This window comes from Tenrec ecaudatus, chromosome 1 (assembly GCF_050624435.1).
Source record: "Tenrec ecaudatus isolate mTenEca1 chromosome 1, mTenEca1.hap1, whole genome shotgun sequence".
NCBI classification, from domain to species: domain Eukaryota; kingdom Metazoa; phylum Chordata; class Mammalia; order Afrosoricida; family Tenrecidae; genus Tenrec; species Tenrec ecaudatus.
The window spans coordinates 83341439-83364529 of record NC_134530.1 but is presented as its reverse complement, the minus strand read 5'-3'; the positions used below and the strand labels follow the sequence as shown (position 1 = coordinate 83364529).

The 23091-nt window shown below is 44.0% G+C and overlaps 1 non-coding gene across 1 annotated transcript; it reads right to left on the bottom strand.

The window, feature by feature from the left end:
* Positions 1 to 5132: 5132 nt before the first annotated feature.
* On the bottom strand, positions 5133 to 5192 carry LOC142438342 (U7 small nuclear RNA). The gene has a single exon (XR_012782732.1). It is a non-coding gene; the product is annotated as a U7 small nuclear RNA (small nuclear RNA).
* Between the last annotated feature and the right edge of the window lie 17899 nt (positions 5193 to 23091).

The following is a 23091-nucleotide window of genomic DNA, read 5'->3' as shown; positions in this document are numbered from 1 at the left end:
GTCTTAAAAGTTTGTCTCAAAAAATGCTGCCATCGCTATGAGGAGTCCGAAAGAGCCCTGGTGCTGTTGAGGTTATATGCTGGCCTGCGAATCCACAAGGTCAGTAGTTTGAAACCACTAGCCACTCCCCAGCAGAAAGTCAAGGCCTTCTACTGCCCTAAAGAATGACAGTCTTGGAAACCCCCAGGGACCACTCTACCCTGTCCTATAGGGTCACGCAATGGGAGTGAGTTTTGTTTCAGAAGTGAGAAGTCAGTTAAGCCCACACAGAAGAAGCAGTCTGTGTGAGCCAAGGATGGTAAACAATAAAATCCAAATTGGAGAAGGGAATGGTACCAGAGTCTAAATTCTAAACACATGATTTATTTTAATGCTATGGATGATAGTCAAAGGCCAAATTCCATTTATAGGTTCACTACATGACCTGAGTCTCTTGTGAATCCCAGTGACCATAGTCTAGGAATGTGACTAGCCTTTAAAGAACAGTGTAAAGTTGATTTTTAACAGCTCTTGCTAGACTAGTGTGTTAGTCCGGGTAGACTAAAGAAACAAATTCAAACAAGTATGTGTGTATAAGAGAGAGTTTTATATAAAGGGTAATTGTACATTAAGAAAGCATCCCAATACAGTCCTGTCCAAGACCATAAGTCTGATATAAGCCCATATGTCTGATACCAATCTATAAAGACCTTTTCAAACTCACAAAGCCCAGGCAATGACACCGAATGCAGGGTGATCACAGGCCAGTGGGTAGAAAGTCTTTGGATCCAGTGGTGGTGTAAGCATCTCAGCCCTGGCAGAGGTCTCCATGTGGCTTCTCTAGCTCCCAGGGCTGCATCAGGGTAGGTCCATGTGACTTCTCCTCAGGAGTGTCTCACAGGAAGTAAGCAGAGAGAGAGAAATGTCTCCCGCCTCCAAGGAGTAAGTACCAGATTTCCCAGAATCCTCGGGAAAAGGTCATGCTCTCACAGAGGTCTTATTGGCTATCTCCAGATTGACAGGTTAGACTCCATCCCTATACTCTTAACCCTCAAATTGACACCAAATTAGGTAACTATCACGGCTAGGATGGAACATCTTGTCATTAGAGCGCCTATTGGACCTGTGGTGAATGCATTCTGGTTTTTAGTAGTCCCTGCTTTCTTTTGGATGGAGGATTTTCTGTTTTATGGTCATTGTCACTAGGACCTTCTCTGTTTTGTTGTCTTTATTTTGTGCGCTTTTCTGTCTAGGGAAATCGGTATGGGTGGCTCTATGAAGACAGACTGGAATAATAAGTACCTGGAAGCATAGACGGGAAAGCTGTGGAAATGGGGAGTCGACATCCATAGGAGCAAAAAGGAAGAGAATGTTCCCAAGTTGATTGTAGTGATGATTTCACAACCTTTCTTAGTATATCAAACTATTGAATTATATGATATCTTAATTCAAGCTCAATAAAACTATTAAAGAAAAATATTTAGTGGGCTCAAAAGCTGTTGTAAGTTGCAACAAGCTTTATAAACCTAAAGTAATCATGTATTGAGAAGTTAGATTATGAGGACAATTGTAGGTGCTGTCTAGCTTATTTAATCTTCACGCCAACTTTAGGATGAAGCTCCTCATATGTAACTAGACCAAGAGATAGTAAATATTTCAAGTTCCATGAAATAGTTAAATGGAAGATCAGACTAAGTCAATCTGGTTGGGTTCCTCAATAGAATTCAGGATCTATATATGCTAGTATTGGGGTGGGGTTTCCCTATACTCACATATGTAGACCCTGACAGGAGAGATGAAATTCGGTCTATGGGTATTGTTGACATAAGGGAATACTTATTAATATTTGTTGTTCCGTGAATAATGCTGCTTGAATATAATCTACATCATAATGGTGTTTATCTTCTAATGAAATTGAGAAAAGGATTGTGGGCCCTAGAGTTCATCGTGGTATGGCAGTCATTCCTTCTTTTATTTAAGACCTACTATGGGTCAGGTGCCTTTCTCACTGCTGTCAATGGGACAGGAAGGAAGAAGTTCCCCCTTGACCTAGAGGGCCTTATAGCTTTTGAAGTCAGTGTGGAGATAACACGGGCATTGCACCTGGGCACATGGTGTAAGCAGAGCCATTTATACTTTCAGTGGGAACAGAAGGGAGGCATGCATAAATCAGACAGGACCTTGTCTAGGAAATTACTTGGAAGTTGGAACTCAGATATGGACCCATGAGCTTTAAAGGGAACGGAGCTACTATCTCTCTTGCTTGGGATCCTCTATAGTATTTCATAAACCCTACCATGCAAAATTTTCCATTTTATAATATCTAGAAAATGGGACGCACCTTACACTTGCTGGTGTTTTATAATCACTGTGGGCTGGCAGGCCATCACCATTTCCTCTCTTCCACGTTTGGTTCTATCTGCTCACAGCACCATACCTCCAACTGAGTTAGGTACATAGCTGTTACTGAATGTGCTGATTGACAGCTGACGGGTCTTCAACAAGATTACACTGTGATTCAGCTTTAAAACCAAAAGGTATTTGTACTCAGGGAAGCGCAGAAACAGAGCAGCATGATAGAGAATGCAAATCCATCTTGTGAGAGCTTTCTTACTAAGTATAAAATAAAAATTCAAAATGGCAAGAAAGTATGGTCATAACTTTTAATTGACAGTGTCTATTTTTTCCCACTAGTGGTACATAAAATAATAGTACATCCTAAGCCAACACCTCTTGAATGAGTGATATGTGGGATTTCAATGAATCCAGACATTCCTTGTACTTTCAAGATCCATGTTGACTCCCATTTTGCTTTGGGTACCCTTTATATAATCCAAATCTGTGTTTGGGCAATCATGCTGTCCATCCCATCCCTATGCAACTGATTCTTTAGGCCTGCACTTAAGCTTTACGCTCTTGTTTGTTTGTGTGTTTGGTTTTGTTTGTTTGTCCATTTCTGGTGCTATGGCCTTGCGTTAAAACCAGGGCCATGTTCCAGGCAGCTGAGAATGACTCGTATGACAATTCCGTTACCCTGTGCATTCACCACTGCTTGTGTCATCCCTGTTGACGCTTCCTGGTCACCCAAGGATGATCTTATTATCTAAGCGTGTTATTTATAACGAATTTCACAGCTGAAGTGAGGTACAGAATGACCTACTCTAAAACAAGAGCGATTAACAAGTTTGGAGCAGAGCCAGGCTCGAGAACAAGGTTGTTATTGGCATGATTTTAATCATGATAGACAATTAGCCAAGCTTAATTATATTGAGACGGAAAACGAGAATGAGTGGCAGTAATGAATTTCTCCTGGAACTCTCTCGTGTCTCCCGCACACACTGGCTGACCTATAAAAGGTGCAAGATGATCAGAGATGTTTGCCCACATGGACAGCTGTGTTTACCTCCAGGAGCAGTGGTGTGGGAACGGGGCTAGGGGACTCCCCTTCTGTGGGGGCTCGTCTCAGGGCCCGAATGGGACTCTCCAGATTCCAGCTGCATTTTTAGCTTCAGGACGGAGAAGTAGAAGAGAGGAAACATATTTTAGCTGAACTTGGACGCATTAAATGTTAATGTGATTATGTAGCTGGGGATTCTTTAAATGTCGCCCATGGCTGAAGTATCACTGTAGTTTTTGCGTTAGCACTTTTCAGTGTTAGAAAGGTTTACTATGTTTCCTGACTACATCAAGCCCAAAAAGAACATCTGAAACTTCAATAGAATCCAAAAGTGATTAGAGTGTAAAAGAATTTTTTTTTTACAATTTGACACTGCTCGCCCCTAGGTTTAGAAAGGGAATTTGAAAGAAAACTCTCTTTAAGCCTCTAGTCTCTTTTTTCCATTATGGATTTTAATTGACTTATTATAATTGAGACGTAGAAGAAAGAACTGTTCCAGAGCACAATTGAAATCTCTTTTGTTCAAACAGTCTATATAGTTCTTTAAAGTTCACAGAGTCTATTGATATCTAATCCTTACCCCACACACGCATGCTCCTGAGAACAAACTGTTTTATTTTTAAGTTGAAGAAGCTGAGATGCAAGGTTTGGGACTTATCAAAGTCAAATAGCAGATACATACCCAAATCTTCTGATTCTAAGACGAGATTCTTGCCAAGGATAAAACTGAAGGGGGCTGAGGGATGCCCGTTTTTAAGGCACGGCTTGCTATCGGCATTTCTAGTGTCATGGGCACACTCAGGGAGGAGTACAGACAGTGTGTGTCTAAGCTGTAGTTATGGAGAAATCCCAGCCTTCCTCCTTTCCCGCCTCTCTTTTGCCTTCCATTGAATATATTTTTTACTCCTACACTTAAAAGTAGAGTCCTTGGTATGGGGAATGCATAGAAAAATATAGTGAACAATTCGAGACCTGCCCTCCGCTCAGTGCCCACTCTTTCTCAATGGTCTACTCAGGTGGAAGGCTGCAATTGAACATGTGCTGTGAGTGTGGGAACCGCCGGTACCATGTGAACAAATAGAAGACTTTTTACCCCAGCTGAAGAACCAATGCTGAATAATAGGTGGAATATGCCTGAATTGGATCTGAAAAGAATTAGAATTGGAATTTGTCCTAGTAATGTCAAAGGATTTAGTGGGATATCGTTGGTGTCGTTTCATGCAGAGAGAGGTACAAATGCAGAAGTGTAGATGCCAAGAAAGCGTGATATAGGCAAGGAGATGCAAAAAGGCCTTTCCCACTGGTGCCCTGAGGTCAAAGAGATGGAGCCACGATGGCCATTTGCTCTTCTTCCTTCTAGCCAGTGAGAGTTACTCATCTTAACGAGTCAAGGTCATTTGCAAACCTGCTCCACTACCCTGGGCTCCAGAGTTGTGCTGTTGAAGATGGTGGCTATTACAATTTGATTTAGACTATATAAACTCAATAAAATGAAAAATGCAGTGTTGTGGTTGCATGAACCATTTTTCAAGGGTGGTTAAAGACATTCCACATACGACCTGTTTTGGTCATCAACATAATCTGGTTCTAAAGTTTACAAAATGTTGCCTGTCCCCACACCAAATCCTATCTTTATTAGTATTCCAGTCTGTAGAAAATGCAACTACGCCTTGGAGAGCTGACAAACTCGCTAGTGACTTCATACTGGTACTTAGTGATTCTTTTTGTGTGTGGGGTGCGGGGGGTGGCGGGTGGCAGGGGTTCCAGAACAAAACAGAAAACCTGCTAGACACATTCTAAAAGAGCTGTAACACTGGTACTTGGTGGTTCTGTGATAAATCCCAAACCCTCCGAACCCATGTCGGGTGCACTCTTCATCCATCCGGAGCTTCCTACTGCCTTCCTTTTGTTCCTGCTCAACCTTCAGATGATTCTCCCTAAAAGATCACATTGCAGCAGATGGGGCACGTGGCTTTCCGTCTCTCGCGTGCAGGAGAGAGAGGTCCCTTAGACTGATCTTCAAGGCCTCTCACAAGTTGGAATAAATGCACTTCATGGTTTCTCTGTTCCTTATATTTTTCCCCCACATACATTCTCTGTTCCAAGGACAGAATGGATCAGTCATGTTCCAACCACTGATCCTCTGTCCTAGGCTATTTGACCTTCCTTTTTTGTCCAATAGAATCTCACTTAAGGCTCAAGTTCTGGTTTATGACTCGCTTGCTCTAGAATATCTCCCCTGATGATGCTGGACTGCAAAGATCTTTCTTTGACAAGAAGCCAGGAAGGTCCTCATGGGATACTACAAAAGCAACTCCCTCCTGTGCTTCGACCATCACCCACTTTATTTGGGTGGGCCATTGGTTCCAGGCGACGCCTGCCTTTGGAGCTATACACGGCTCTGCTGTTAGCACTTATTAGATCCATTTTATCCACATCGTGCTTGGCTTCAGTTCTACATGCCATATGCCAACCACTGCACCGATATATTTACGTGTTGCATATTTTATCAAGAAGTATTATTGTCTCAATCATGTCACAGAGGCAACTGAAACACAGCAAGGGCAGGTAAGGTCCAAATTTGCAGGAATGTAACGTGACCAAACCAGAATTTGAACTCACATCCGTTTGGCTCCAAAGTCCATGTTTTGTTTTGGTGCTTCCTTGTTACAGCTCAGGAGCCCCGGTGGTGTAGCAAGTATGGGTTGGGCTACTAACTGCAGGGTGAGCAGTTAGAAACCTCCAGCTGCTCCGTGGGAGAAAGGTGGGGCTTTCTACGCCCATCAAGAGTTAGTCTCAGAAACCCACAGGAGCACTTCTACCTGTCCTGTAGTGTCAGTATGAGTCAGTATCAACTCAGTGAGTTGTTGCTGTTGTTGTTTCTATGGCTCAAGCCTTCACTGAGCGCGGTTGCGATTGCAGCTTATAGTGACTATGGCAAAGTTGTGACCTTCCTCACTGTGAGTACTTGCTAGGTATCAATTACCCTCAAAAGATATTGAATCTATTACATTGTTGGTCCATGGCTCTACAAGTTTCAATTAAGTGAATGTTCCACTTGAGTATGATATCAAATTTCTGGTAATATGGAGGGGACTAGAGGGTTACAATTCAGAGCCCTGGCCTTGTTTGCAAACTCCATAACTAACTCTTTGGACACCTCCAAGTAGCAGTAGCTGTGGAGTTGGACTTTTTGGTATAGGAATTATATTTTCCATCAGAGACTTGGTGACTTCTCCAGTCATTATGAATAGATTCTCTAGTCTGTGAACTGAAATTGAAACATGGTTTAGGTTATAACACGAAGGCTTAAAAGAAAATAGCCACATGAGAAACTTATGGGTAAATTTTTTTTAATCCTAGAAAGCAAAACAAACAAAAAAAATCCACTGCCATCGAGTCAATTCTGGCTCATAGCAACCCTATAGGCCAGAGCAGAACTGCCCCTGTGAGTTTCTGAGAATGTAACTCTTTACAAAAGTGGACAGCCCCATCTTATTTTGTCACAGAGCGCTAGTGGTTTTGAATGGCTGACCTTGTGTTAGCAACCCAGAGCGTAACCACTACACCACCAGGGCTCATCTGTTAATCCTAAAGAACCAAAGAGCTCCAGGTTTTCTAGGTACTATAAACATTGTCATAGAGAACGATGGTGTACAGAATTACCATCACTCCATCTCTAATTGTTGCTTCAGCATGATAAATAATAGAACATTCAGAGCTATCAAGGAATCAGAAAGCCCTTGCTTCAGATCTTCCTCTAGCTAACTGTATCCCAGGCAAGACGCTCTACAGTAATAGCTTATGAGTCACACTTTCAATTGAGCATATATATATATATATATATATATATATATATTATTTTCACACACTGTAGCATATATTAGTACACATACATATATAGTAGACATATACATGTATATAGGAGTCTCAGGTTGCTTATATAAATGAACAACTGTGCCATCCCATCCTATTCCATTGTGGTTTCTTGGGCTCCCGCAGGCACTGGGTGGGACACTATGGGGAGCGCAAAGATCCGTCAGGCATTAGCGCTAAAAGTTGGATTTAGACACGTGTAATTTCATCCTGGAGAGACTGGGGAGGGGTCACTGTTGATGGAGGCTTTGGGAGTTAGGCAGGGACAGATGGCTTCCACCTGGAGGAGTGAGGAATTGGGACTGCCTCGTCAAAGGGTACTTCAGAGATTAGCCTGGTTCCTCTTTTCCATCCCCCCACAGGGTTAGTTGGAATTGCCCCTTTATAATAAGAACATTTGAGAACTTCGTTGATATCTGGCGAAGGTTGAGATCGCTGAAGAGTCAAAATGAACTTCCATTCATTCTAAGTTATGATGAAGCCTAGTGAGTCAAACAGCAGGTTCCCCAGGTTCACACCAACGAACAGATGTGTGATGTGCTCATGGGCGCCCCCTCTCTGTCATTCTTTCAGGCATGTACCCTTAGTTTGACCTGTACTGCTAATTGTAGGTTCTGGTTTGCCTCTTAATAACAGGGAAATTCTAAAAGAGATGCAATCTATTAGTTTATAATTCATACCAGATAGTTTATATTTATCAACCTTGTGCTCTAGAGGTGGTTTTTTTCCTCTTATTTCCACTGCCATTGAGTCGATGCTGACTCATAGTGACCCTTTAGAGTGAGTTTCAGAGACTATAACTCTTTATGGGAGTAAAAAGCCCTTTTTCCTGAGGAGCAGCTGGTGGTTTTGAACTGCTAACCTTGTGGATTGCAGCCCAATATGTAACCACTACACCACATGGACTCCCTTGCTCCAGAGTAGATATACTTATAGCACCTGTTTTATAAATGTTTGTAGATGAGGACATTGAAATTCAGAAATGTAAATAAGTTTCCCCAAGTCGGCAGCCAGGGAATGATAAGTAGTTAAAGTGAGATTTGAACCCACACCAGATATGAACTGCTTTGCTTGTCAAGGCCATTTTGCCAATCTATCCTTTAGGGCTGCTCTTTGAGGTATTTCCTGCCAAGGCCTGGGGGTTCAGTGGTTACCCACAGGGTTGTGATCTGAGTGGTGGGTGGTTTGAAACCATCAACGCTCCAAGGGCAAAAAAAAATGGGCTTTCTCCTCCTGTAAACAGTTATTGTCTCTGAAACCCACAGGGGTTGCTGTGAGTCAGCACTGACTCAAAAGGCAGTGAGTTTGGAGTTGGGAAAGGTAATGAAAATTAAAGACCAGATCTCCTCTTTGGGGACCTTTCCAGTAAATCCTAGACGAGACCCACCTAGTTCTGAAACGACTGAAGTAATGTTTAGCATGTGAGCGCTCAGCTAGACCAAACCAAACCTTGGACTTAAGTTGGGCCCATGATGCCCCAGAGCCCCTGAGTGTTAATCAACTGTTTGTAAATAATTCGTGTGGTTCTCATGTGTTTTGGGAGTACATGATTTCAAGCAATCACAAAGAATCCTCTGGTACTCCAACTAATTAGACCTACTTCCTCTTTTTTGTGAATCTGAACTTATTCCTAATGTGTTTGGGATTAAAAGAATAAGCAGACAAGTTAAAATTAATTAGGGAAGACTTCCTGGAGGGGGTGAGCCAGAGACAAATCTTAGAGGAGCGTGTGATCACCGTTCCCAGAATGGACTGGGAAGAGAAAAGTAGCAGACTCCAATCCAACTTTGTCTTGGCAGCAACGAGCCTTCCCTTGAAGAAGACTAGAAACAGCTACCGATGGGCAGGGAGTATGAGTTTACCAGTAGACCAGTGTCCCTTAAGTTGGTTTCAACTCACCTTGCCCTGCGTGTGTCAGAGGAGAACTCTGTTTCACAGAGTTTTCAATGGCCGATTTTTGGGATGTCTGTAGATTTTATTCCAAAGTACTGCTGCGTGTATGTGAACCTAGTGTGTTTTCTTGGACATCGCAGTGACGGTGATGATGAGGTCACGCACGGTGTTTTTACTGACCCTTTCTACAGAAGAGGCAAGTAAGGCATCAGGTGTCGAAAATCATGCATGGGTGTCAAATTCAGGTGGCAAACTGAGAAGCTGAGACCTGAATTCCAATTTGTGTAATTCTGCGGTTCCACTCTTTTCATCCTCCTGTGGCTGGCGGTGGGGTGGAGAAGGCTGGGCAGGGATCACTGACGCTATCTAGCACAGTCACCTGGAATGTATTCAGCACTCCCCTGTGCTAAGCCCTCTGCTTCACACGTTGTGGCTATAATGTCACTTATTCATCCCCACAACCTTCTGAGATAGATGGCAACTCCCATTTTAACTCTCAGGGCCCTGAGGACTGGAGGGGTTTATTACTGTGTCCAGGGTTAAAATATGAGGGGGTCCATCCTGTCTCTGACTCCCTACAGCAAGCCCTCGCCAGTCTTTGTACCATGTGACAGGCCTCTCCTGGGACACCTGGTCCCCAGGAGAGAGGACTTGATGCCTTTGTCCACAGGCGGCGCACTGCCTAGAAGTGGAGTCAGAACAGGGAGCAGAGCTTGCCTCTCCAGTGTGCTGTGGGAGGAACAGCCACAGGGGCGACAGTAGGAGGGGCGCCCTGGTAAGCTTGGATTCTTGTAGGTTTTGAGGTTGGCTACTGTGAGCCCCACCCCCCACCCCACTTTACAAATGAGAAGGCCAAGTTCGGCAGGGCTTTTGATGTTCTCCAGTTAACACAAATTGTAAGAGGCTGTGTCAGGCTTTTGTCCAGCCATCAGTACTCCCTTTCTTAACACTCCCCTGGTGGTTTTCCGGGAAATGTTAGTGAGAATGATGAAACCGTTTGTTTAGGGGTTTCACCTATAGTAGACATACACGGCATCCTGCCCGGAGCCAATTCTCTTCCTCTCAGCCTTGCTTTCTTCCTCTTCCTCCCTCGCTGTCTCTATCTCATTCTCAAACTGGCTTCAGTTCGAGATGCCACCAGCTTTTCCTCTAGGCAAAGGAGAGACTTCCTGTCCCCGTGAAGGTTTACAGCCTCAGCAACCCACAGGGTCAGCTCTACTCTGACCAGTGGGTGGTGGTCGGTTGGAATCACCTCCTTGGCAGTGGTTGTGAAAATAGTTTACACACCACCTGCCGCTTTATGCGATATTGCTATTTGTTTATTGAATGAATAAATTCAATAAACAAATGCATTGCTATGGTCCCTTTGCACTGCTATGGTCCCTTTGCACCTCTAGACTATATCCTGCATAAGAGCAGGGGATGCCATGTCCCTTCTTCACTGCCACATCACTAGTATCGAGAACAATATAGAAGATGGTCCCTACACATAATGAATTAATGAAGTAATGATTTTTATTTTCTATTATAAAAAATACATCTTCATTACATAACATTGGGAATTTAGGGTAAAACAGATTCCTATTTCAATACATCATCTTTTTGCCCAAGTGTATTTGGTATATCCTGCTTTATCTTTAATGTACCATAAATAATTCTACAAACTATGTCCAACATTTCACAAATGTGTTCAGTAGTTATTAATTGTCTTCTTCCTGGCGTAATTTCCTTTGTGGGAAACACTTAAAACTGCTGGGGTAGTTTGTGTTTAAATAGGATTCTTCCCAAAAATTCACTGCCATTGAGTCAATTCCAACTGATAGGGAACCCGTAGGACAAAGGGGACTGCCTTCTGGGGTTTCCCAGGTTGTCGGTCTTGATGGCAGCAGGTAGCCTCATCTTCCTCCTGAGGAGCCCCCGATGGGCACAGACTGCTGGCCTTCTGGGGGCAGCCTGACATGTGTCCACACCCTGCCGCCAGTGCTCCTCACCTCACGGTCAGCAAGGCAGCGCTGGCGCCTAGAGGCCCCTTGGGAGTTCCCAAGACACTGTCACTGTTTACAAGAGTACAACCCCGCCTTTCTCCCTCGGAGCTGCTGGTGGTTTCGAACTGCCCGCCATAGGGATCGCAGCCCAATGCAGAACCACTATGCAACTAGGGCTCCTTTATATAATATTTCCTGAGTAAGACAGTGTGGTACATTTGCAAGCTGTGTGTATGTGAGTCATTAACCTTTGAGACCTCAATGTCTGCACCTATAAAATGGGGACAATAACCCTGCCTCAATTAATTTACGGGGTTGTTCAGGGATCTCAGACCACATGGGAGTGAACAACTCATTAGTTATTGGAGTGTCTTTTTTAAAAACTGTAACTCTGGACAAGTGGAATCCAATTTATAGGAGGCGTATGACATCAAATAATGTGTAAAACAATTGGAAATTTGTGAATTACAACCTGCTGGCAATTGCTCATAAGTGAGAAGTTCTAATGTTTGTATTTTATATGCTAAACAGTCACTGGTGCCCAATTCTGGGTTCATACCCTGCAATCGCTTGCTTTTTAATTTTTTTAACAACTTTCAGCTGTAAAACTGGGGTCAATTATTTTTAGCTGTTTCTTCAGCCTGTCTCATTAGCAAAGTACTTTGAGGTAATGACTTGGGCATATTTGATGATTGTTCATTTTGAAAGATGTCATTTTAAGACTTTTCTGGAAGTTTCAAATTTGCCCGTGGGAAATCTGTTTTATGCCAATATGTCATTTCAAATTCAAGCCTACATGCTGCCTTATACTCGGCCCTTATAAATGTTTCACAGCACCCGCATTTTTTATCACGGCCCTTTCATGTGAACTTGGATTCCTTGTGGCTCACCTCCACTCTGTCTGGAGGAGGGAAGGTAATATTTTTAAATGGCCTTCCCCCCCACTTTGTCAGAGGAGATAAAATCCCCCAATTATTTCCCCTGTATGCATAGATATTCATATTAATAATTCAATAAATGGGTTCTTGATCGTGACATTCATGAAGCCATGAGTTACCTTTTTTTAAATGTGTCTCTAAAATGAATACTCATTCTCTTTTTAATACCTAAAACCTGGTGTGTGTTGACTTAAATTCTTGGATCATAAAAGATACATATGAAATAATCCATTCCCTTTTTCCATTCATTTGACAAATATTGTCACAAGTTGATTGAGCACTTTTAATCCTGATAATAACGTGACAATGTAGGCACTATCACCAGGATCATCATCTTTATGTTATGGATGAGAACACTGAAACTCAGAGAGCCCCATTTGTTGGCTCTCGGCTGCAGCTGGGGGAGTGAAATTTGGGCAGAAGGATGTCACTGAATAAAATCTTTGAGGTAAGCAGTGAGGTGTAAGACTAGAGAAACCAATCCAAGGAGAACAGGAGCAAGAGAGAACCTACTGGAAACCGAAATGGGAAAGGATTCAATTTCAGAGAATCTGGGTCAATGGTTCTCAAAATTTGCTTCACCTTGGGATTACCTGGGGATCTTTGAAACCCGCAAGCACCTGCTGTCATCCCCAGACATTGGGATTTAATTGGTTTGGGGGTTGAAAATTTTCCCCGTGATTCCAATGTGCAGCACAGTTTGGGAACCACTAATCTAGGTGAGGTGCTCCCTGCCCTACATTGTGTCTCATGAAAGCAGACCTGCGCACTCTGCGCTGTTGACTCTGGATGCAACTGCCGGTGGTGGTTGGACTGTTTTACAGGTCCTGTGTTGTGTGCAAGGGAGGGGGCACTTACCTGTAGAACATGCAGTGTGAAAATGGAGGCAGCGATGGTAATTATGCTACCACAGAGATGTCAAGGAAGGGCACTTCCTAAGAATCTTCAAAGAGACCATGTCCCTTTCTGCGTTCTGATGGTTTTTTTCCTTCTAACCTTTGTAAGTATGAGAGAATCAAATTCTGATGTTTTAGGACACCCCCTCTCCAAAAAAACAAAGTGAAGCCTAAAGCCCCATCATGAACATCAGTGGACATCCGTGGGAAGAGAGGAGGCGTGGGTCACTTAATTCTCAGAGACTCAGCTTCCTGGTTCCCAAGAAAGGCTATCATGGTGCATGCCTAGCTGGTGTACTGTAAGGACAAAATGGGTCACTTCGGCATTCCTGTGGTGCAACAACATCAGAATCCTTAGTGAATCCATTGGACAAACAAACAGCATGTTAAAACAGAGATAGCTACAAATAAGTTGCCATTGAGCGGATTCGAACTCGTGGTCACCACATGTGTTGAAGTGGAGAGCTGCTGTCCTTCTTCCAGCCTGTGGCTTTTGAAAGCAGATGGCCAGCCCTTTATTATTTTTTTATTAGGGACTCATACACCACCCATCTCTATCCATACATACATCAATTGTGTAAAGCACATTTGTACATTCGTTGTCCTCATCATTCTCAAAACGTTTGCTCTCCACCCAATAGTAATAGTTTTTCATGTAATTAATTTTTTAATTTAATAAACCTTTTAATTGGGGCTCATACAACTCTTAACACAATCCATACATTCATCAATTGAGTAAAGCACCCTTACACATCCGTTGCCCTCGTCATTCTCAAAGTTCGCCTTCCACTTAGGTTCCTGGAATCAGCTCATTTTCCTTATTTTTCCCTCCCCCTCCCTCCTTCCCCCTGAACCCTTAATAGTTTATAAATATTTTTTTTATCTTATCTTACACTGCCCGGTGTCTCCCCTCACCCACCTTCCCATTGCTCATCTCCCAGAGAGGAGGTTACACATAGATCCCCAAGATCGGTTCTCCCTTTCTACACCCCCTTCCCTCCCAGTGTTGCCACTCCCACCGCTGGTCCTGAGGGGTTCATCCGTCCTACATTTCCTGTGTTTCCAGATCCCTACTGCACCGCTGTGCATTCTCTGGTATAACCAGGTCCGCAAGGTAGAATTGGGATCATGATAACTGGGAGGGGAGGAAGTGTTAAAGAACTAGAGGCAGGTTTTGAGTTTCATTGTTGCTACACTGAACCCTGAGTGACTCATCTCCTCCCCACTACCCCTCTGCAAGGGATGTCCAGCTGTCTACAGATGGGCATTGGGTCCCCACCATGCACTCCCCCTCATTCACGGTGACGTGATTCCCCTCCCCCCTGCCTTTGTTTTTTGAGACCTGGTCCCCTCTGCCCTTCACGATCACACATGGTGTGCTGCTTCCGTGTGGGCTTTGTTGCTTCTGGGCTAGATGGCCGCTTGTTTACTTTCAAGCCTTTAAGTCCCCGGACGCTATATCTCTCAGTAGCCGGGCACCATCAGCCTTCTTCACCACACTTGCTTATGCACACATCCGTCTTCAGCGTTTATGTGAGGAAGGTGATTACACAATGATGGTTTTTGTTTCTTGGTGTCTGCTACCTGGTCCGTTCAACACCTTGGATTCACTTAGGCTGTGGGTTTTTCTCTGTGGGCTTTGTTGCTTCTGAGCTAGATGGCTGCTTGTTTGCCTTCAAGCCTTTAAGACCCCAGATGCTATATCTTTTTGATAGCTGTGCACCATCAGCTTTCTTCACCATGGTTGCTTATACACTCGTCTGTCTTCAGTGAACATGTCGGGAAGGTGGGTATCATGGAATGACCGTTTAGCTGGGCAAGGTGCTATTGTATTGAGAAAGTGTGCGTGAGGAGGCCCAATGTCCACCTGCTACCCTACTACTGAACCTATAAATATATGCACATAGGTCTATTTCCCCCATAATCATAAATATATTTACATATGTACATGTCTTTATTTAGGCTTCTGTGTATGCCCTTTGCCTCCTACTCCTTTCCTCTATTTCCTTACGCTTTCCTCTCGTCCCACCATCATGTTCAGCCTTCATTCTGGTTTCAGTAATTCCTCTCAGTTACCTTGCCCTTGGTCTCTCCCTAGCAGTCCTCCCATCCCCTCCCTCCACTGATTTTGAACCACTCGTTGTTCCCTTGTCCCTGTGTTGGCCAACACCTCCTCCCTTCCCCTACCTCCGATGCTCTCATGTCCCTCCGGGACCATTGGTCCCGTTATTTTCTTGTCACATTGTTTGTCCAGCCTATCTTATTTAGGTGGACCTGCTGATATAGTAATATGTACATACAAATGCAGATGGCTTTGATAGCCCCCAAGTGGCACATAAGTACATGGCTTTGACAGCAGCAACACCGACACACTGATAGGCAAAAAAAAAAAAAAAAAAGCCACTAACATGCAACATTCACAAGGTTAAAAAAAAAGACAAAACAAAAAGATAGCAAAAAAAGAAAAAAAAATTTTTGTTAGTAGTTCGAGGTCTATTTGTTGGCCTTTAGGAGTGTTTCCCGGATGAGTCTTGTGGGGTGCCACGTCCTGGCCCCAAAGTCCATTCTTTATACTCCCTCGGGATCTCTTTTGCTCTGCTTCCCCCACTGCTCCATTGCACGCCCCCAGTGTTTGCCTCAGTGTGGTGGGGTCAGCTCAGTCGCACATCCCCCACTGTGTCTCAAGTGCTGTCCCGTGTAGGGCCATGGGTCGGCGCAGGATGTCACATCTCACAGTGGGCCAGCCCTTTCGTAGGAGGCACCTTGAGTGGGTTCAAACCACCAAGCACTCAGCTGGTTGTCAAATACCTAACTCCGTGTACCACCTAGGGACTTCTGTATAACTGGAACCCGTGCTGTTGTTCCTAGGTGCCTGGAGTCAGTGCAGCAGCAGAATGGCACGATGCATATCACAATAAAAGACTGACTGGCCCTGCACCATTGCCAGAATTGTGGCTCTATTTGATCTATGGGTGCAACCACCGGGTCAATCCATTCCATTGGCGTCCTCCTCTTTGTGTGTTGCTCTCTCCTTTACTAAACATGGCATCCTTCGCAAGTCCCTTTCGGTGACATGTTGAACGTAGGTGAGATGAAGTGTCATGATCTTTGCTTCTAAGACACAATCTGGCTGTATGTCTCCTGTGATATGTTTGTTTATTCTTCTGGTAGTCCACAGTACATTTGATCCCATCGGCCAACACTATAACTCAGTGACATTGATAATTCATAGGTCTTTTTCAACATTGTCTAATTCACGTGCTTATGAATTCATTGAAAATACTCTGGCATGGGTTAGTACACCTTAGTCTTCAAAGTGACAACTTTGCATTTCAACAATTTAAAGAGATTTTACAGCAGATTTGTTCAAATACAATCTCACTCGCTCACTCACTGCCATTCCATTGATTCCAACTCTTAGTAACTCTGCAGGGCAGAGCAGAACTGTCCCTCTGGGTCCCCGAGGCTGTATACTTATGGGGGCGGAGAGCCGCATCTGTCTTCTAAGGAGTGCTGAAGGGTTCCAATAGTTGACCTTGTAGTTAGAGTCCAACCCATGACCAACCACACACCCAGAGCTCCAGGGCACTATGTGGACTGACTTCCTTACGACTGCTTCCGTGGGTGTTGATTGTAGAAAAGAAAATTGATTGTTGATTGTAAGAAAAATGAAATCCTTGGCAAGTTTGATCCTCTCTCCATTTATCATTAAGCAGCACTTAGCATCTCCCAAAGATAGTCAAGTGAGATCCTTAAAACTGACGCCCTTCCATCCTCTTGAACCCTTGTGCAGATTTGCAAATGCCTTGACCTGTATCTTCGTGAAGTCAAGGGTATTCTCTGGGCCTTATGAGGCCAGATCAGAAATGGGTAGCTTTCCCCTAGCTGTCTTGATCTTGAGACATGTGCCGTGGGAGTCCTAAGCTCCCAAGGAGCGGCCACTCTGAAGCAGTGACAACTGGAATGATGGCTTGGACAATTCACACCGATAGAGACAGGAGAGTCCAAAGCCCTAACGCAAGCTATCTGAGTCTTCTTAGCATCCTCATTGGCCAGATATGTGGATCTGCAGGCCTTTAGGAGTCCACACCACGGTCAGCATGTTGCCTGGAGACTAGCTGTTCCTAGCCAGGCCTGCTCCCAAAGTAGACACATGAGCAAAATCCATATTATTCCTACTTTAAGCCACTACGTTTTAGGTGCTCTGTTACCCTGCATGAGGTAACCGGAACAGCACACATACGTATACATTTGTGTATACCTACTGTAAATATTTTATTTTACATTCAAATACGTGCTGCTTCTTTTACTTAGTGATACTCTTGTTTAGAGCCAAGGCCTTTTCTATGAGAATATGCCCCCCTCACCAGAATTATGACACAGACAAACAATGAAGCACTTAAAATATGTGTTTTTAATTCAATTGATTAAAAATATAATGAACGCTTAAAAAGCTATGGCTTTGAACTGGTTCTTCTTTCCAATTAACTTCCTTCTGTTGAGAATTTTCCCATCAACTCCAGGAATACCGACTTAAAATCTACAAAATATGACAGGGTTCAAAAAGTTCTTGGAAAATTAAACAAAAAGATAATGGACTTTCCCCAGAAACTTTTAGATGCTCCCTTCCAAGTGGACTGGGGTGGAAAAGTAGGTTCTAAATCAGTTGAAGATACAAATTCTTAGCAGTGGGTAGAACAGAATGGGTGACGTTCCGAGTCCTGGTTAAAATGCTTGAAAAAGTTTACCACTTGCCCCATTCTCACCCAATTCAGCATTTTATGAGGCAGGCAGCTCAATCAATTTTAAAGTTTTCATAAAAACAAACACTCTTTTCAAACATTTCCATCAGTGTGGTGGTTAGGGGTTATGTCAACTAGACACTCCCAGGTAAGGGTGTGGGCAAAGCTTCAACCTATCAATTGGGCCACAGTTGATGACACCTTCTTAGTGTCAGCGTTTTTGTATAAGAAAGAGAGACTGAGCTGAATCCATTCCTCTTTGGCCCTTTGCCTTCTGCTAGAGCTGGTTCCATCTGGTTCCTGGATCTACTGTTGCATTCTCGGGAGCCATCATTCAACTACCTAGATGGATTCATTCGGCATCCACCAATTCTCTGCATCCACCAGCCTGTGCTCTCTCCTGCCCCTGCGTCGTCTTCCTGCTTCCTCATCAGCTTCCTGGGGTCAGGAGAAGCCTGACTTCAACCAGACAACTGTGTAAGCCATTTCTTGGCATAAATCTCTTTTTCTATTCAACACATGCAAGCGTCAGTGGTTTGTTTCTCAAGAGAAGCTAATCAAATGCAATCACTGTGTATATTACTTAGGTAGATCCAAGCATTCAAACAATGAGTACCATTTGAATCCACAAATCAGTGGCAAGCCTATTGTTCTGCTGATGGGAATGGAAGTGCACGAGTGTACAAAAGAGAAGACAGTCACACGTGTTCTGGCAAGTGTGGACACCAGTCCGTGGATTTAACAAAAGAATGTGTAGCGTCTTAATCTAGCAAGCTGAGTAAATGAAGGCTGGCTACAAGAGCTTGTCATAACATGCCTAAAAAGCACGTGCCTATAGTAAACACTCATTAAATATTAGTTTCTTCCCCCACTCTAACCATTAAATTCTAATTTAACAAAAAGTTTGCTTGCAAATGGTCCCCTGCTGCCATATACTAGCAGAAGAATTTTATTAACGTAAAGGAGTCTTTAATAGACATCTAAATTCCATACCAATGCAGAAATGCCTTACATGTCGGTTTATGAAAAATCATTTCCCATGGGTGAGGGTTCAGATGAAGTGCATCATATTTTCAAATCACTTGTTCAAAATAAAATACATCATGGCAAGCTGCTCCAATACCGGGAACCACTGACTGCGCTTACAGTTAAAAAGCAAGTCTCCTAAAATCGCCCTCCTGAGATCCCGAGTTTCTCCCGCTCCCGGCCCAGCCTCCGTGCAACCATGAGGGCGTGCTGGGCATTCTGGGAAGGCAGTGAGGCTCACGTCGAGGTGTGTAGTTTACTGTAAAGTTTATCAGAATTACATCAAGGTTTATTCCGACCTTCCATCGAGGCAGGATGCCTGGACAGCCCTCCGGTGCTGGGTCCTGCTGAGTCATTCCTTAGGCCACCAGCGGTGGGATCCCGGGGACTCTTTAAACGGATCCCGTCAGAATCCGACAGTGGTTCCCCATTGCCTGCAGGATCGAGTTTGGCCTCCGTAACACGGTTTAGGAGGGTTTTTATGATAAGGACTCTGACTTTCATCTTCATCTCCAAGCACTCCCATTTAGATTACAGCCAGCACCAAGGACAGCGCGGAACATCCTCTTTCCTTGGCCAGCTCATCAGCTCTGTAAAACGGCAGCACTTCCTGCCTTCAAAAATGAGTGTTCTCCAAACGTATTGTTTGAGTGTGGAGTCCCTAAGGGGTTGTGAAATTAATTTAGCGGGCTTGCCCAGCATTGAATAAAAGTAGAATGGAGTGGAGTGGGATGGACCAGAACTGAATGGAATGGAAAATATTAGAATATATTGCATACCTTAAGTTTCAGCTTTATCTGAAAAACACGTGTTTTTAGCTGTGTCTGTGTGTGTGTGTGGCGCATGCGCGCGCGCGTGCGCACCAAATTATGTTGTGTTTTTACATGGTATTTTTTACAGGGGCCACATTTTTTAACATCTTGTCCCTCCAACTATTTGTCATGTTATGCCCACTCTGCATGCCATTCCTCCCTTTGTTTCCTGGCAAATTCCTACTCACTGTCCAAGGCCCAGCTTCTCCTCTGAAGGCTATCCCATTGGGATCTTCCAAGGTGTCTAGCACCCTGGAAAATTCTACACGCCATTTTCATCTTCACATCAAACATGTTTAGAACTGTGACTGTTCCAATTTTTTTAACAGGTGGGCAAGCGTAGCACATATATTGCTGTGTCAGTCTGGGTGGACTGGAGAAACAAATCCATACACCCTCATAGGTGTGTAAGAAAGATGTTTATATACAAGAGCAGTTGAATATTGAGAAAACATCCCAGCCCAGTCCAGATCAAGTCCATAAGTCCCATATTAGCGCAATATGTCCGATATCAATCCATAAAGTCCTCTTCAGACTCACGAAACACATGCAATGATGCTGGAAGCACATGCAATGACGCTGAATGCAGGAAGACCACAGGCCAGTGAGTGCAAAGTCAGGGGTGGTAGAAGTATTTCAGTGCCAGCAGGGGTCTCCACGTGGCTCCTCCAGTTCCCAGGGCTGCATCAGGGTTGGTCCATGTGGCTTTTCCTCAAGGGACCTCTTGCAGGAAGTAAGCAGAGAGAGAGAAGTGTCTCCCGCCTCCAAGTAGGAAAAACAGGAGTTCCCAGAACTCTCCGGAGAAGGCCATTGCCACACAGAAGTTTCATTGGCTATGATCCAATTGACAGACTAGACTCCACCCCTTTCCTTTTAATCCTCTCAAATCCCAAATTGACACCAGATTATGTGACTACCACAATTGCCTAAAAATTATACTGATGGTAAGTGGCCCAGCCTGAACTCTAAAGTTTCCAAATCCATAGCCTTTGTCCTTAGCCATGAAACTCAACAACTTCTCTCTAACCTCTCTTCCCCACTTCCTAGTAAGAGGATGGTGATTGTCCTGGGTACAGGGATAAGGGCAGTTTCTCCCCTCGTGGAGTTCATAGTTGGTAAAGGGGAAGGCTGAGTGCAGAGTTGACTACAATTTGGAGTTGACGATATTCCTTAGTGGTTAAAGGCCTGGGCTTTGGAGCCAGTCAGGCACGGTTCTGTCTCAGCTCCCTCACTAAGGACCTATGAGACCTGAACACCACCTGAGTGCCCCTTTTTCTCACTGTATAGAAGTGCCATTAGCTCGCGTGCAGAAGGCTCTCTGCGCAGAGGCTGCACCTGGCACTCTTTAAATAGGGATGACAGAATGATGATTAAAAAGCGCACTTTCACATATCTGCCAAATTACTCAGCACTCCTCTCTCTGCTTGAGTTTCCCTCTCAAAAACAGAGTCCATCCAATGCGCATGCTAATTACTATTAATTGGCCACCCTCCATCTTTCAGACCTTGACCTTAGCAGCCATCCTGTCAAGTCCTTTCTGTGTATCATCTCAATAAATCCTGTGACAACTGAATGAGAGAGAGCGGTTCTAACACCGCTGGTGCTTGGTTGCCTTTTGGGTCTGGAAGTCAGGCTGATACCCTCCCTTGCTTATCATTCTGTATTCCCTACCTAGCTAGGGAGTCCCTCAAAAACCGATAGGTCCTGATGTGGACTTGATTCCAACTAATAGTTTCCCTCTGAGACTATAACTGTTTATAAGAGTAGCAAGTCTCATCTCTCTCCCTTGGAGAAGTTGGTGGTTTCGAACCGCTGACCTTGAAGTTAGCAGCCCAATGTATAATCCATTCACTATGCCACCGATTTTGCAAATAGTTAAGTGCTCAGCTGCTAAGTGAAAGGTTAGATGTATGAGTCTACCTAGAGGTAGGTGCCTTCAACGAAAGACCTGATGGTCTGCTTCTCCAGAAGCAAACTTTGAAAATTCCATGGGGTCTTGTTCTAGTCTGACAAAACAAGGACCACACAACTCAATAGCAACTTGTTTGTTTAAAACCAGACCACTGGTCTCAATGCCGCTTGTCCTCCAGTGGTTCTCAACCTGTGGCTCGCGACCCCTTTGGGTGTCAAACAACCCTTTCACAGGGGTCACCCAATTCATCACAGTAGCAAAGTGACAGTGATGAAGTAGCAACGAAAATAATTTTAAGGTTGGGGTGGTCACCACAACATGAGGAACTGTATTAAAGGGTCACGGCTTTAGGAAGATTGAGAATCACTGTCCTAGACCCCAATATCTTTCTTCTTAGTGCACTGAGATTTCCAGATACATACTCCCCCTTGTTTTCAGAGCATCTGACAGTTAGATAGATAGACGATATAGCCATAGATGATATAGATAGATAGATAGATAGATAGATAGATAGATAGATAGATAGAGATATCGCTAGATATACACTTTCATGGCATGTGAGTGAGTTCATACTTCCTAATGGAAGACACACTTGAAACCAGATTCCTTAAATCCAATCATGTGGCATTTCCTCTTTATGAATTAAAAAAGATCTTCTCTGTCCAGCAGACCAGACAGAAGGGCAGTAGAAAAGGAGCGGATTTGTTTTCCTGGCTGGGAAAGTGAATGCACAAAGAAACGCCAGCATCGTTGCTAGCAGTGGTGCCCAATGAGTCAGGGACCTGGAGCAGCACGTATCAGATTCCTGTTTAACTTCCTTACGCATTGCAACAGCCTTGCTATTTGCTTCCCAGGAGAATGGTATGCATTTAAAAACCCCGGGTGTCAGTCGTTTATATTCCTCAGGTTTATGCCATCCGTGTTTCCATGACCCATTCATTGAAAGAGAAGAAAGAGCAAGTAGCTACCTTCAATATATCCACAGCCCATTACTGTAGTGACTTCCAAAATGACAAGTCTTGAAACAATTCACACATGTCCTGAAACGTAATGGCCTCCATTGCTCTTTGTTGTGGATGCTGAGCAAGACTCGGAGAGTACTGTTGTATTTCTTGAGGACAGAAGTTGCTTTTTTTTTTTTTTTTCCCTTTCCTTACTGTGAGCACCTTGGCTTTCAAAGTTCAGGAGAAATGGGGGTGAGTGGGCGGGGGATTGTTATGTTTCAAGGAGAATGTGTAGCCCTTGGAGAGCGTAGGCATGCTAATTGAATGGAGATGATAAAACTAGAGAGAGTTGCAGATACCTCATGGAGATGCAAGAGACACAGATCTCTGGAGAGATGACAAGGCGTGATGTTTTGAAGTCTCACTTTGCTGGCCTTTGTGAGCCTCTCTCTCTCACTACCATTGAGTCAATTCTGTCCCACAGCAACCCTGTAGGTCAGGGCAGAGCTGAACCTGTGGTTTTCTGAAGCTATTAACTATTTATAGGTGTAGAAAGCCTTGTATTTCTCCCAAAGAGCAGTGGGTGGTTTCAAACTGTTGACTATGAGGATTGTAGCCCAATTCATAACCACTACACTACCAGGGCTCTCCAGTGAGCACTTCTAGATGTCAGATATTATACTAATGGTTC